Here is an 11552-nt window from a genome sequence, read left to right on the forward strand (position 1 = left end):
ACAATTTCAAGAGTGATTTACAGACCGGTAAATTATTTGCAAATTCTGAACAGGAAGTAAAGACGTTTCTCTGTACTTGCTTGCTATTTATAGATTATGTAAAGTTTTCCAAAAGCACTCAATGTTTCCCTAAACCGTATTAGTATTTACTTAACTGCCTAACATGTATCTTGACTATTATTTTTGATTATAGGATTGTTAACAGACATTTTGCTTTGTTTACTCTACAGATTGTACAAATATATCAGTACATTTAAAATACTGATATATTGGGGGAATATTCAGAAAGAGGGATAGAGAAGAAAAGAGAATGAAATGAATCTGTCCATGCAATAAGAGGACTTTTTTTTTTTTTTTTTTTAGTTCTACCACTTTATTGCTACCAACCCATCTCCCTCCACCCTTGTGCACACATGCTCAGTCATGTAACTCCATGGACTGCAGCCCGCCAGGCTCCTCTGTCCATGGACTTTTCCAGGCAAGAATACTGGAGTGGAAAAGAGGATATTTATAAAATATTTAACAGCTTGAATCTGAATGTCTTTAGTACTCAGGACTTCTGGTAAGATTTTAATTATTTTTAACTTTTGATAGAGCATAAGTCACTATTAACACTACTGTTTTAGAAATTTGGAAATGTTGGAGATTTTAGTTTTAGATTTTTTTCAGATCTTTACTTTGAAATTTAATTCAAACATTTTAAGTTGTGAAAATATAAATTGGTCAAAATTGACAACCCAATTCTGAAAACATTTATTTGGATTATAAGGATAAATAAAATCTTTCTACCCTGAACTGAAATTCAAACACTAATTTAGGATTGAGTTAAACTAGGAAAGAGTGCCACCTACTGAATCAAAATTACTTAAACACCTCAACATTAAGTTCATTCTCAGAACCTCTAAAGTTCTAGCATCAGAGATGTATATTTTAGATAATTTTCATACAGAAAATACCCTCTGAAAAGTTATTTAACAAAATATTTCTTCCTAGTAGAAGAATAACAGACCAGTTATGTGTGTTTTTCATGCCCAATATCACCTGACAAATGGCAAAGGAATCAAAATGGTACAAACCCAAAACAACAAGAGTGGGAGCAGGTCATCACCAAGCAAATTATTCCATATCTGGAAGACAGAAATCAGATAGAGAGCTGTTAACTGTTGAGCAGAGTGAAGAAAAATCTACACCACGAAATACTACCAGAGGGGCTGCACTAATTAGGGAGCTGGTGCACCTTGGAGAACACACCAGAGACTAAGGACTCAGGCCAAAGACAAGAGAGGCCAAGAAAAAAAAAAAAATGTAGAAATGAAAAATAAAGAAATTAAGTCTATATGTGGCATGATCAAAACTCTCTATGCCTCTCTTCAGCACACAAAGAATGTACAGCGTGACTTCCCCAGTGGTCCAGTGGCTAAGAGGTCTTCCCTGGTGGCTCAGTGGTAAAGAATCCACCTGTAATGCAAGAGCTATAGGAGACACAGGTTCGATCCCTGGGTGGGGAAAATGTCCTGGAGGAGGGCATAGAAACCCACTCCAGTATTCTTGACTGGAGTATCCTATGGATAGAGGACCTTGATGGACTACAGTCGATACAGTCCCAAAGAGTTGGACATGACTGAAATAACTTAGCAGGCAGGCAGGCCAGTGGCTAAGACACCTCACTCCCTATGCAGGGGCCTGGGTTGAATCCCTGGTCAGGGAACTAGATCCCACATGACATAATTAAAAGATCCCTTGCCTAGCCAAATAAATACTAACACAATATATTTAAAAAAATAGAATGCATAGTATCTAGGTTTTGAAGTCCTAGGCTAAAAACAAGGGCAGGGAGTTCTGAAGGAAAAAAAAAAAAGAAAAAGCAGATTGAATTAGTTAAGTAGTTGGTGTGATAGCTTACACTAACTACTTCACTTTAAATACTAATAAGTCCACCTGCCAACACCTGCCTGGCAGTAGACATCATCCTTTTACACATTAAAGTTTTTATACTATATAATTTTAAAACATTTCATTTTTATACTACATAATTTTAAAATATTTATTGAAAACCAAGATATGCTAGGTATTTGAGGAAAACCTGTAATGCAAAAGAGATCAAGTTAAGCATTAAGAAAAACTGCAGAGATAGAGATAATTTAACACAGAGAGAGTGAAAATATTTTAACCCTCCTGCTAATATCCTCATATTTTTTAAAAGTGACACTGCCTCCTTTATAACAAAAAAAGGATGTGATGATAAAAGTAAGAAAGAATGGTTGGAAACTAAAATGATGATTTCTAAAATTAAAATTCAATAGAAAGTTTGAGAGATAAAAGGAAGAAAATTTTCCAGGATATAAGGCAAAAAAGGAAAGAAATATGAGCGAAAAGGTAAGAGTTATAGAGGACCATTCCTGGAGGTAAAATATCTTGCAGAAGTCTCACAAAGGAAGAACAAAGAACACGGAGAGAAGAAATTATGAAAGAAGCAATAAGACATTTCCCAAACCAAAGATTTCTGAAGTTCTAACATTGTTTATTCACTCATCTCTCCAGAGTCACTGAGATTGTTTCTATCTTTTGGCTACTGTGAATAATGACGTTATAAGCATAGACATAGGGCTTCCCTGGTGGCTCAGAGGATAAAGCGTCTGCCTGCAATGCAGGAGACACGGGTTCGATCCCTAGATTGGGAAGATCCCCTGGAGAAGGAAATGGCAGCCTACTTCAGTATTCTTACCTGGAGAATCCCATGGACAGAGGAGCCTGGTGGGCTACAGTCCATGGGGTTGCAAAGAGTTGGACACGACTGAGCAACTTCACACACACACAAGCATAGACGTACAAGTCTCTGTTTGAGTTCCTGTTTTCAATTCTTTTTGATGTATACATATGAATGGAAATGCTGGGTCATACTGTCACTCCATGCTTAGCTTTTCAAGGGTTCTAATATCTCCATGTCCTGGCCAACACGTTATTGTCAGTCTTCTTTACTAGTAGGTCATCTAGTAGTCATCCTAGTAGGTATCAAATGGCATCTTATTGCAGCCTCGCTGTTTTATTCTCTTACTAGTTACTTTAAAAGTTCCTTAACAAAACCATTCTTACTTTTATTATCCTCCTAGGGAAGAATTTATGAACGGTGTAACAGCATTTACCACATACATCCCCCAACATGCACATACATCCTTTGCGATATTTTCGTCATTTAGTATTGCAATTCTGTATAATTTAAATGCCACATTGTTCTTTCTTCACACCTGCTACTTTCACTGTCAGTGTGATTTAGATTTATTCTCATAATTTTCTTTGATCTCCATCACTTTCTGCATCTATTCTTTCATGCAAGAGGGTTTTCTTTCTGCATGATGAATGATTTAGAGAATATTCTTTAATGCTTATCTCCTGTTGAAATAACTTTAATTTTCTTAAAAAATATAATTTCTTTTAATATCATCTAAAAATATATCAATTTTACCTTCTTTATTGAAGTATATCTAGAAGAAGGAGCCTGGTAGGCTGCAATCCATGGGGTCGCTGAGAGTTGGACACGACTGAGTGACTTCACTTTCACTTTTCACTTTCATGCATTGGAGAAGGAAATGGGAACCCACTCCACTGTTCTTGCCTGGAGAATCCCAGAGACGGTGGAGCCTGGTGGGCTATGGTCTATGGGGTTGCAAAGAGTCAGACACGACTGAAGTGACTTAGCAGCAGCAGAAGTACAGTTATTTTCTCAAGGGACCTTTGAGATAACATTTCACTGTTTTCTGAAGTCCTTGTCATTGAAATGTCAGTGTTGGGTTTAAGTGCAGTTTCTTCAGAGTTAATGTCTTTTTTTTTTTTTTTTTTTTTTGATGAGAGATATCAGATACAGTGAGGGAACTTAATAAGAAAAATTGAAGTCCCAGAAAAAAAAAGAGAAAGAAGGGATTTGAGACAATATTTTGAAGAGATGGTCATTAATAGTCTACTAATTTAAGAAGTCCTACAATGCCCAAGCAAAATAAATCCTCAACTAAACACATCTTATAAAAATGAAACTTCAGTAAATCAAGACAGGGATAAAAAAATTAAACAAAAACAAAAAACCCAAAATGATAGCATAATACACATTCTTGTTGAGTGTACATGGTACATTTACCAAGCTATATCAGTTACACTCTGTGACATAAAACAAGTCAGCAAATTCAGAAAGATTAAATTCATACAAAACATCCTCTCAACTTAAAGTATTCTAAAATTCAGTAACAGAAAGATATTTGAAAAAAAAACTCCCCAAATAATTAAAAGTTAAACACAACACATAAATAACCAATGGATCAAAGGTCACAAAATAAAAAGTCTAATGTTATGGATTGAATGAAAATAGAACCACAATTATTCAAAAGTTATGGGATGCCATTAAAGCTATGTTTTCAAGGAAAGGCATAGCATCAAATGTTTATATTAGAACAGAAAAATTTTAATATCAACGACCTGTTCTTCCATCTTAATAAATTACAAGAGCAACTTAAACTGAAAGCAAGCAGAAATAAGGAAATAAAATTTGAAAAATAATAATGAGGCAGGTGGGCACCAGCTAGGGGACTGTGGGGCTCCCACAGGGCCACAGAGGCTACACAGCAGCTGGACTGGAGGTGCCCATGGCTCCTTTGTTTCCCGTGGCAACAAGAACTTGTTTAAGAAAATTTCCTCAAAAACCATTAAGCTCATGTCACTTTAGACTCCTCTAGACTATGGCAGTTTCTCAAGTTTTCCTTGTTTCTGATGATTTTGACATTTTGAAGGGTTCAGTTCTGTTCAGTTGCTCAGTCGTGTCTGACTCTTTGCGACCCTGTGGACTGCAGCACGCCAGGCTTCCTGGTCCATCACCAGCTCTCGGAGCTTGCTCAAATTCATGTCCATCAAGTCGGTGATGCCATCCAACCATCTCATCCTCTGTTGTCCCTTTCTCCTCCTGCTTTCAATCTTTCCCAGCATCAGGGTCTTTTCCAATCAATTCTTCATATCAGGTGGCCAAAGTATTGGAGTTTCAGCTTCAACATCAGTCCTTCCAATGAATATTCAGGACTGATTTCCTTTAGGATTGACGGGTTTGATCTCCTTGCAGTCCAAGGGACTCTCAAGAGTCTTCTCCAACACCCGATGCTCATCTTTATACTTTGAACTTTATACTTTGAAGAGTACTGGTTAGAAAAATGTTTTGGTATGAAGGTCTTTCCTTGGGATCTCTACTTCCAAGTCATCCAGGTTGGAATTACTAATGAAGAACACTTCAAAGAAAACCAAGGAGGAGGATCATGAGCACTAAAGGCCCAGGATGGCCTTCTTTATAAAACACTGACAGTCTCTGGACACTTCTGATGTGAGTCAAGAGATCTGTAACCTGAATGTGGGGTTTCCAAAGTCTCTCCGACTTTAGACCTTTCAGCCTGCTGTGTGTATTGGAAGACAACTCTTCTTGTTGAACAGAATGAGCACAGGATTTCACCATCTCACAGAAAAGCACTGTCCATGTGAGGCACCATTTGATGTCTCAGTAGACCCTGAGGAGTGTGTTGCCTATAGTGTTTGCTTGAGACAAAATGCAGCTCCAGCTGAGACCAATTAGTTACTGGCAGTTGCTGATTGTGAACCCCAGATGAAAGACTACATACAAAATGATTTAAGGGAACCTACAGCCTCCTCTAATATCATGAAATCTGCTGTGCACTCAAATCTGTGTGGACTCAATCAGGAGGCACTCAAAAAGCAAATAATAGAATATAAAAGGAAGACAAAAGTGCTTGGGGGTCAAGAAAGCCTTTAGAGGTTTGAGCCCAGTATGACCAAAACAAAAGGAGAAACGACTGGTTGAGTTGACAAAGTGATAGAAAAAGAAAACAAACCCCTCATGGATGATGACATCTCTCCTAAAGAGGATCTGCTGCATTAGAATTAGTGTAAATGATCTAGATTTTGCTAGTGCATTTTTGGAGGAGCACACACGGGAATATGAATGTGAACTGCTAGAAGATAAATTAGAGGCAAAGAGAAGAGGTGACAAAAAGGAACCCAGTTAACTTGTTACAGAACGTGAATTAGTAAGTCTGTGAGACATTAGCTCTGCTGATAAACTTCTTTTGGGAAGTTAAACTGATGTAGAACAACAGTTGCCATAAAAATCTCTACTATGTTAGACCTACCATATGATCCTGCAATCCCAATTCTGGGTTTATATCCAGAGAAAACCATAATTCAAAAAGATGCATGCACCTCAATGGTAATGATGGCACTATGTAAAATAGCCAAGGCATGGACAAGCAACCTAAATGTCCATCAACAGGAGAATGGATAAAGAAGATGTGGTGCAAATATAAATGGAATATTACTCAGCCATTAAAAACAATGAATTAATGCCATTTGCAGCAACATGACGGACCTAGAGATCATCATACAAGTGAAGTAAGCCAGACAGAGAAAGACAAATACCAGATGATATCACTTATATGTAGAATCTTTAAAAAAATGATACAAATGATCTTTTATACAAAATAGAAATAGACTCACAGACATAGAAAAGAAACCTGTGGTTACCAATGGGGAAAGGGGAAGGGGGAATAAATGAGTAGGAGCTTGAGATTAACAAATATATACTACCATATATAAAGTAGATAAACAATAAGGACTTACAGTATAGCACAGGAAACTATACTTGATATTCTGTACTAACTTACAAGGGAAAACAATCTGAAAAAGAATATATGCGTATATATAACTGAATCACTTTGATGTACACCTGAAACCAAACACAACATTATAAATCAATTATATTTCAATTTTTTCAAAGTCTGTACTATGTTTTATGTCTATGTACTATGTTATTATGTTTACACATATTATGAACTCTACTATGGAAAACAAATTTTTAAAATTTTCCAGATAGAAAAAAAATAAGAGCAGAAATCAATGAAATAGAAAATAAAAACAAAAGAGAAAAGTGAGTGAAATCTAAAGCTAGTTCTTTGAGAATGTCAGTAATACAGATAAACCAGTAACCAGGTTGTTCATGATTAATATAAATAAGAGAGAAGAAATAAATTGTGAATAACAAGAAGGAGAGAGAGGACATCACATTAGAGCCACACATTGACTTCATTGTTTTAGAACTTCCTTAAAGAAAACATGAGGTCCAGATGGCTTCACTGGTGAATTCTACAAAACATTTGAGGAAGAAATAATGCCAGTTCTATACACAAACTCTTGTAGAAAATAGATGACTGAGTGTTACAGCTCTTCTGGAATTTGTCCAGCAGGTTTTCCGGTTCACACCAGAAAGCCAAAAAAAAAAAAAAAGAAAAGAAAACAGGTGATTGAATGTAACTCAACTCATTCTATGGGGCCAGTACTGCCCTAAATCAATGCCAAACATATTATAAGGAAATTTAGAACAATATTCCTCATGAACATAGGTGCAAAAATTCTTAACAAAATTTTAGAAAATCAAATTTGGTGATACATAAACATGGAGACTATATCATGGTTTAATCACAAGAATGCATGGTTTATATAATAATACAAAAATCAGTCAATGTAATTCACCATATTTTCACACTATGAAAGAAAAACTAGATGATTATTTCATATGATCCAGAAAAAAAATTAACAAAATTCAGTATCCACTCATGATAACTCACAGCAAATGAAAAATGGCTGGGGGGAACCTTCCTCAATCCAGAAAAAAAATCTATAAAACACCTATAGCTAATATTATCCTTAATGGTGAAACACTAATGTCTTCCCCCCTAAAATAAGGAACAAAGAAAGTCACTATCATAGGCTGAATTTTCCTCTGCCTTTGCAGTCAGAGCCCATAATTCCCTTCTGTCTCAGTGAAATTATGTTTATATCTCCTACTAGAGCATTTATTACATTTAATTAATCCATTTACCCTCTAACTGTACTGTGACCTTTTAAGGCTAAATCCTTTGTTTTACTCAGTTTTATATAAATATTTGTTGAATAATTCAATCAGAAGGTGTAAAGGGGGGCTTCCCTGGTGGTCCAGTGGTTGGGAATCCACCCTGCAATGCAGAGGATGCCAGTTTGATCTCTGGTTGGGGAGGATCCCACATGCTGCGGGGCAATTACTGAAGCTGGCACAGCCAGAGCTCCACAATGAGAGAAACAACCCCAGTGAGAAGCCTGCACACCGCGACTGGAGAGCAGCCCCTGCCCTCTGAAACTAGAAAAAGCCCGAGCAGCAACGAAGACTCAGCACAGTAAAAAATAAGCTAAAAACAAACAAACAAACAAAAAAAAAGAGTTGTAAAGGATCTTAAGGATCATCTAGTTCAGTAATCTTATTTTCCACCAGAGTAAAGTAAACCCTGCAGAGATCAGATAGCTTTCCAACATTCCAGGACAATTTAGTTAGTAGCAATAATCTATTTTGTTTTTTCACCTAAGAGGTACCACCTCCTCAAACTGATCATTAAGTAAAGTCAACTTCATTCACATTATAAATGAGATAATTATGGTTAAGAAAGTTTAAATTACTTGACCATAGTCAATATTAAGTGTTAAGCAGTACACAAAGACAAGATGATTCATGTTAAAAATATTCTCCACTGCTTCACCTTTGGTTTATGCAACAAAACCTGTCTTAACAATGAGACAATGATGCAATCTAAAATTTTGAAACTGAATTTTCAATGTGAAATACACACTAATTCCTTGTCATAAGTGCCAGTTTATTTATTTATTTTTTTAATAATTATTTTATTTTTGGCTGTCCTGGGTCTTCGTTGCTGCATGGACTTTCTCTAAATAGTGTGAGCAGGGGCTCCTCTCCAGTTTTGGTGCCCAGGCATCTCATTGGGGCTGTCCTGTTGTGGCCCACGGGCTCTAGGGCACACAGGCTTCAGTAGCAGCAGCACATGGGCTCAGCAGTTGTCGCACGGGCTCCAGGGCAGAGTGCTCAATAGTTTGAGCACAGGGGCTTAGTTGCTCCGTGACATGTGGGATCTTCCCAGGTCAGGGATTGAATCTGTGTCTCCTGCACTGGCAGACAGATTCATTATCACTGAGCCACCAGGGAAGCCCTAAGTGCCACTTTAAATAAGCCATATTTTATTATATTTACTTACATGTTTAAACATTCCCAGTCCTATTCTCTAATAGTATTTGCAAGAGTTTACATGAACACATGTAATATCAGGGTAGAAACCTAAATAGAATAAGACTGTAGAAAACCAATGAAAAATAAATGAGGATAGGAAAATTTGCCCAGAGATAGTTGTGATACAGAAATACATACCATAGAATATTGGACAAATTCTAGACAAGAGCCACAAATCTAGCTTAGATTCCTTTCAGTCAAAGGCAATAGGGAAATGCAATCAGCTACAAGATTCACAAGGATCAACAAGGTAATATATCTCAGAAGAGTCAGGAATCTTCCTTATGTTGAGACTAGAAACAAATATTATCATCAAAAGATAATACTAAAGGAACACTGTGTGACAGTAAACAGCTTTCTTAATAACATACCTGTAATGATTATCACGGTGAATTTCATAAATAGAAAGAAGCTGAGGAGATCTACACCACAGTGAAATCCTTCCCTAATTCCTTAAAAAATTACTATAACAAGCCTTGGAATTAGGTAATGTGAGTACCCAGATTTGTTCCCTTTGAAAAACTGTTTTACTATTCAAGGTCCTTTACATTTCCATATAAATTTGAGAATCAGTGTTCCAATTTCTATCCAAAAAGCTTGGGATTTTAGTTGAAACTGGGTTGAATCTATGGATTAATTTGGTGTAAAGGATATTATGATAAGGTTACAATAATCAAGACAATGTGGCAATCTTTTAAGGATAGACACATAGCTCAATGGAACACCCAGAGAGTTCAGTAATAGTCCAAAACATATATGTTCAGTGGGTTTTCTACAATGTGCCAAGGTCATTCAACGGGGCCATTCATGTAATAAAATGATTTTTGACTATTATTTCACACCATATACAAAAATTAACTTAAAATGGATCAGAAGCTTAAGAACGAGAACTATAGTACCTTCAGAAGAAAACATCAGATAAAAATCTTTGCGTCCTTGGGTACACAACTATTTTTAGACATGATGTAAAAAGCATTAATCATGAAAGGAATGATAGACTGGTCCTCAAAGCTTAAAAGTCCTGTTCTTTGGGGAAAAAAAATATGGTACAAGCTAGTGAATAAGAGAAAATATTTGAAAGTCATATATCTAAAAGAGGACTTTTATGCATACTACTTGGATGTCTCAGAAATTGCTAATGGGACTATAAAATGGTACAGCCACACTATAAAAGTGTGGCAGTTTATTAAAAATTGAAACATACATACCATATAACTTTTTCTTCTCTACTTTTGGAAGTTCTTTTCAAATTAGAGATATTAACTGTTTTTGACACAGCATTCACATGCCTACGCCTTTGTCTGAGGGAAATGACTTGAGCCCACATGCAAATTTTTACACAAGTGTAAAATGCAGCTAATTTGTGATAGTGAAAGGCCAAAATTAACCAAAGTCTTTTTTTTCAATAAGTGAGTTAGTAACAAACTCTGGTACCTCCATGCTATGGAATACTAAACAATATAAATCAAAATAAAAATTATTAGTACATGTAACACCTTTAATCTCAAGGGACTTATGCTGAGTGAAAAAAAAAAAAGACCATTTCGGTGATCCCATTTCTGTAACATCCTTCAAATAAATTATAAAAAGGAAGAATAGATAAGTGGCTGCCAGGGATTAGGGTTGGTGGGGGTGGGGGAGAGGAGTAGCTGTGCTTCTAAAGTAGTAGCACAAGGGAGATGTTTGTGGTGATGGAACAGTTCTGTATCTGGATTGTAGCGGTGGTTGCATGAACCCATGTATGACAAAATGCCAAGAATTATACACATGCATCATAACAATATAAATTTCCTGATTCTGATACTGTGTTATAGTTGCATACGATGCAACCATTTGGAGAAACTGGATGAAGGGTATGTGGGAACCCTGTACCAACTCTGACTCTCTCAATAGTATCTTCTGATGAACAAAATTCTTAATTTTAGTTTTGTCAAATATATCAATCTTTTCTTTTATAGCTAGTCTTTTTTGTGTCATTATAAATAATTTTTTCTTAATTTAAGGTCATAATAATATTCTTCTAATAGTATCTTTGAGGAGAGACCGATCTGAGTGCTAACCCTCAGATCAAGCCTGCCTGTTTTGAGTTGGGATATCAGTCTTCTGCATGTGAACTTGGATTTATACCGCTGGCTCCACCGGTTCTCAGGCTTTTAATTATGTCATTGGCTTTCCTGGGTGTAAAGTCAGGATGTCTTCTTGATCTATAGATTTAGGAAGTTCAACAAAGACCAAGTAGGATATATTTCTAAAAAACATATATGAAGACATATGTCCAGATTGCCGATACCAGATCTTGAGACTTCTCAGCCTCCATAATTGTATAAGCCAAGTGTGCGTATACATACATACACACACACACACATACACACACACACACACATATTGGATAATGGTACTGTTT

At 36.3% G+C, this 11552-nt stretch overlaps 1 non-coding gene across 1 annotated transcript; it reads left to right on the forward strand.

Annotated features, from left to right (window-relative positions):
* Positions 1 to 7249: 7249 nt before the first annotated feature.
* Positions 7250 to 7311, forward strand: LOC122444435. Its single transcript, XR_006270269.1, has one exon. It is a non-coding gene; the product is annotated as a U7 small nuclear RNA (small nuclear RNA).
* The last annotated feature ends 4241 nt before the right edge of the window (positions 7312 to 11552 follow it).

The sequence above is a fragment of the Cervus canadensis genome, chromosome 6 (assembly GCF_019320065.1).
Source record: "Cervus canadensis isolate Bull #8, Minnesota chromosome 6, ASM1932006v1, whole genome shotgun sequence".
In the NCBI taxonomy this organism is placed as follows: domain Eukaryota; kingdom Metazoa; phylum Chordata; class Mammalia; order Artiodactyla; family Cervidae; genus Cervus; species Cervus canadensis.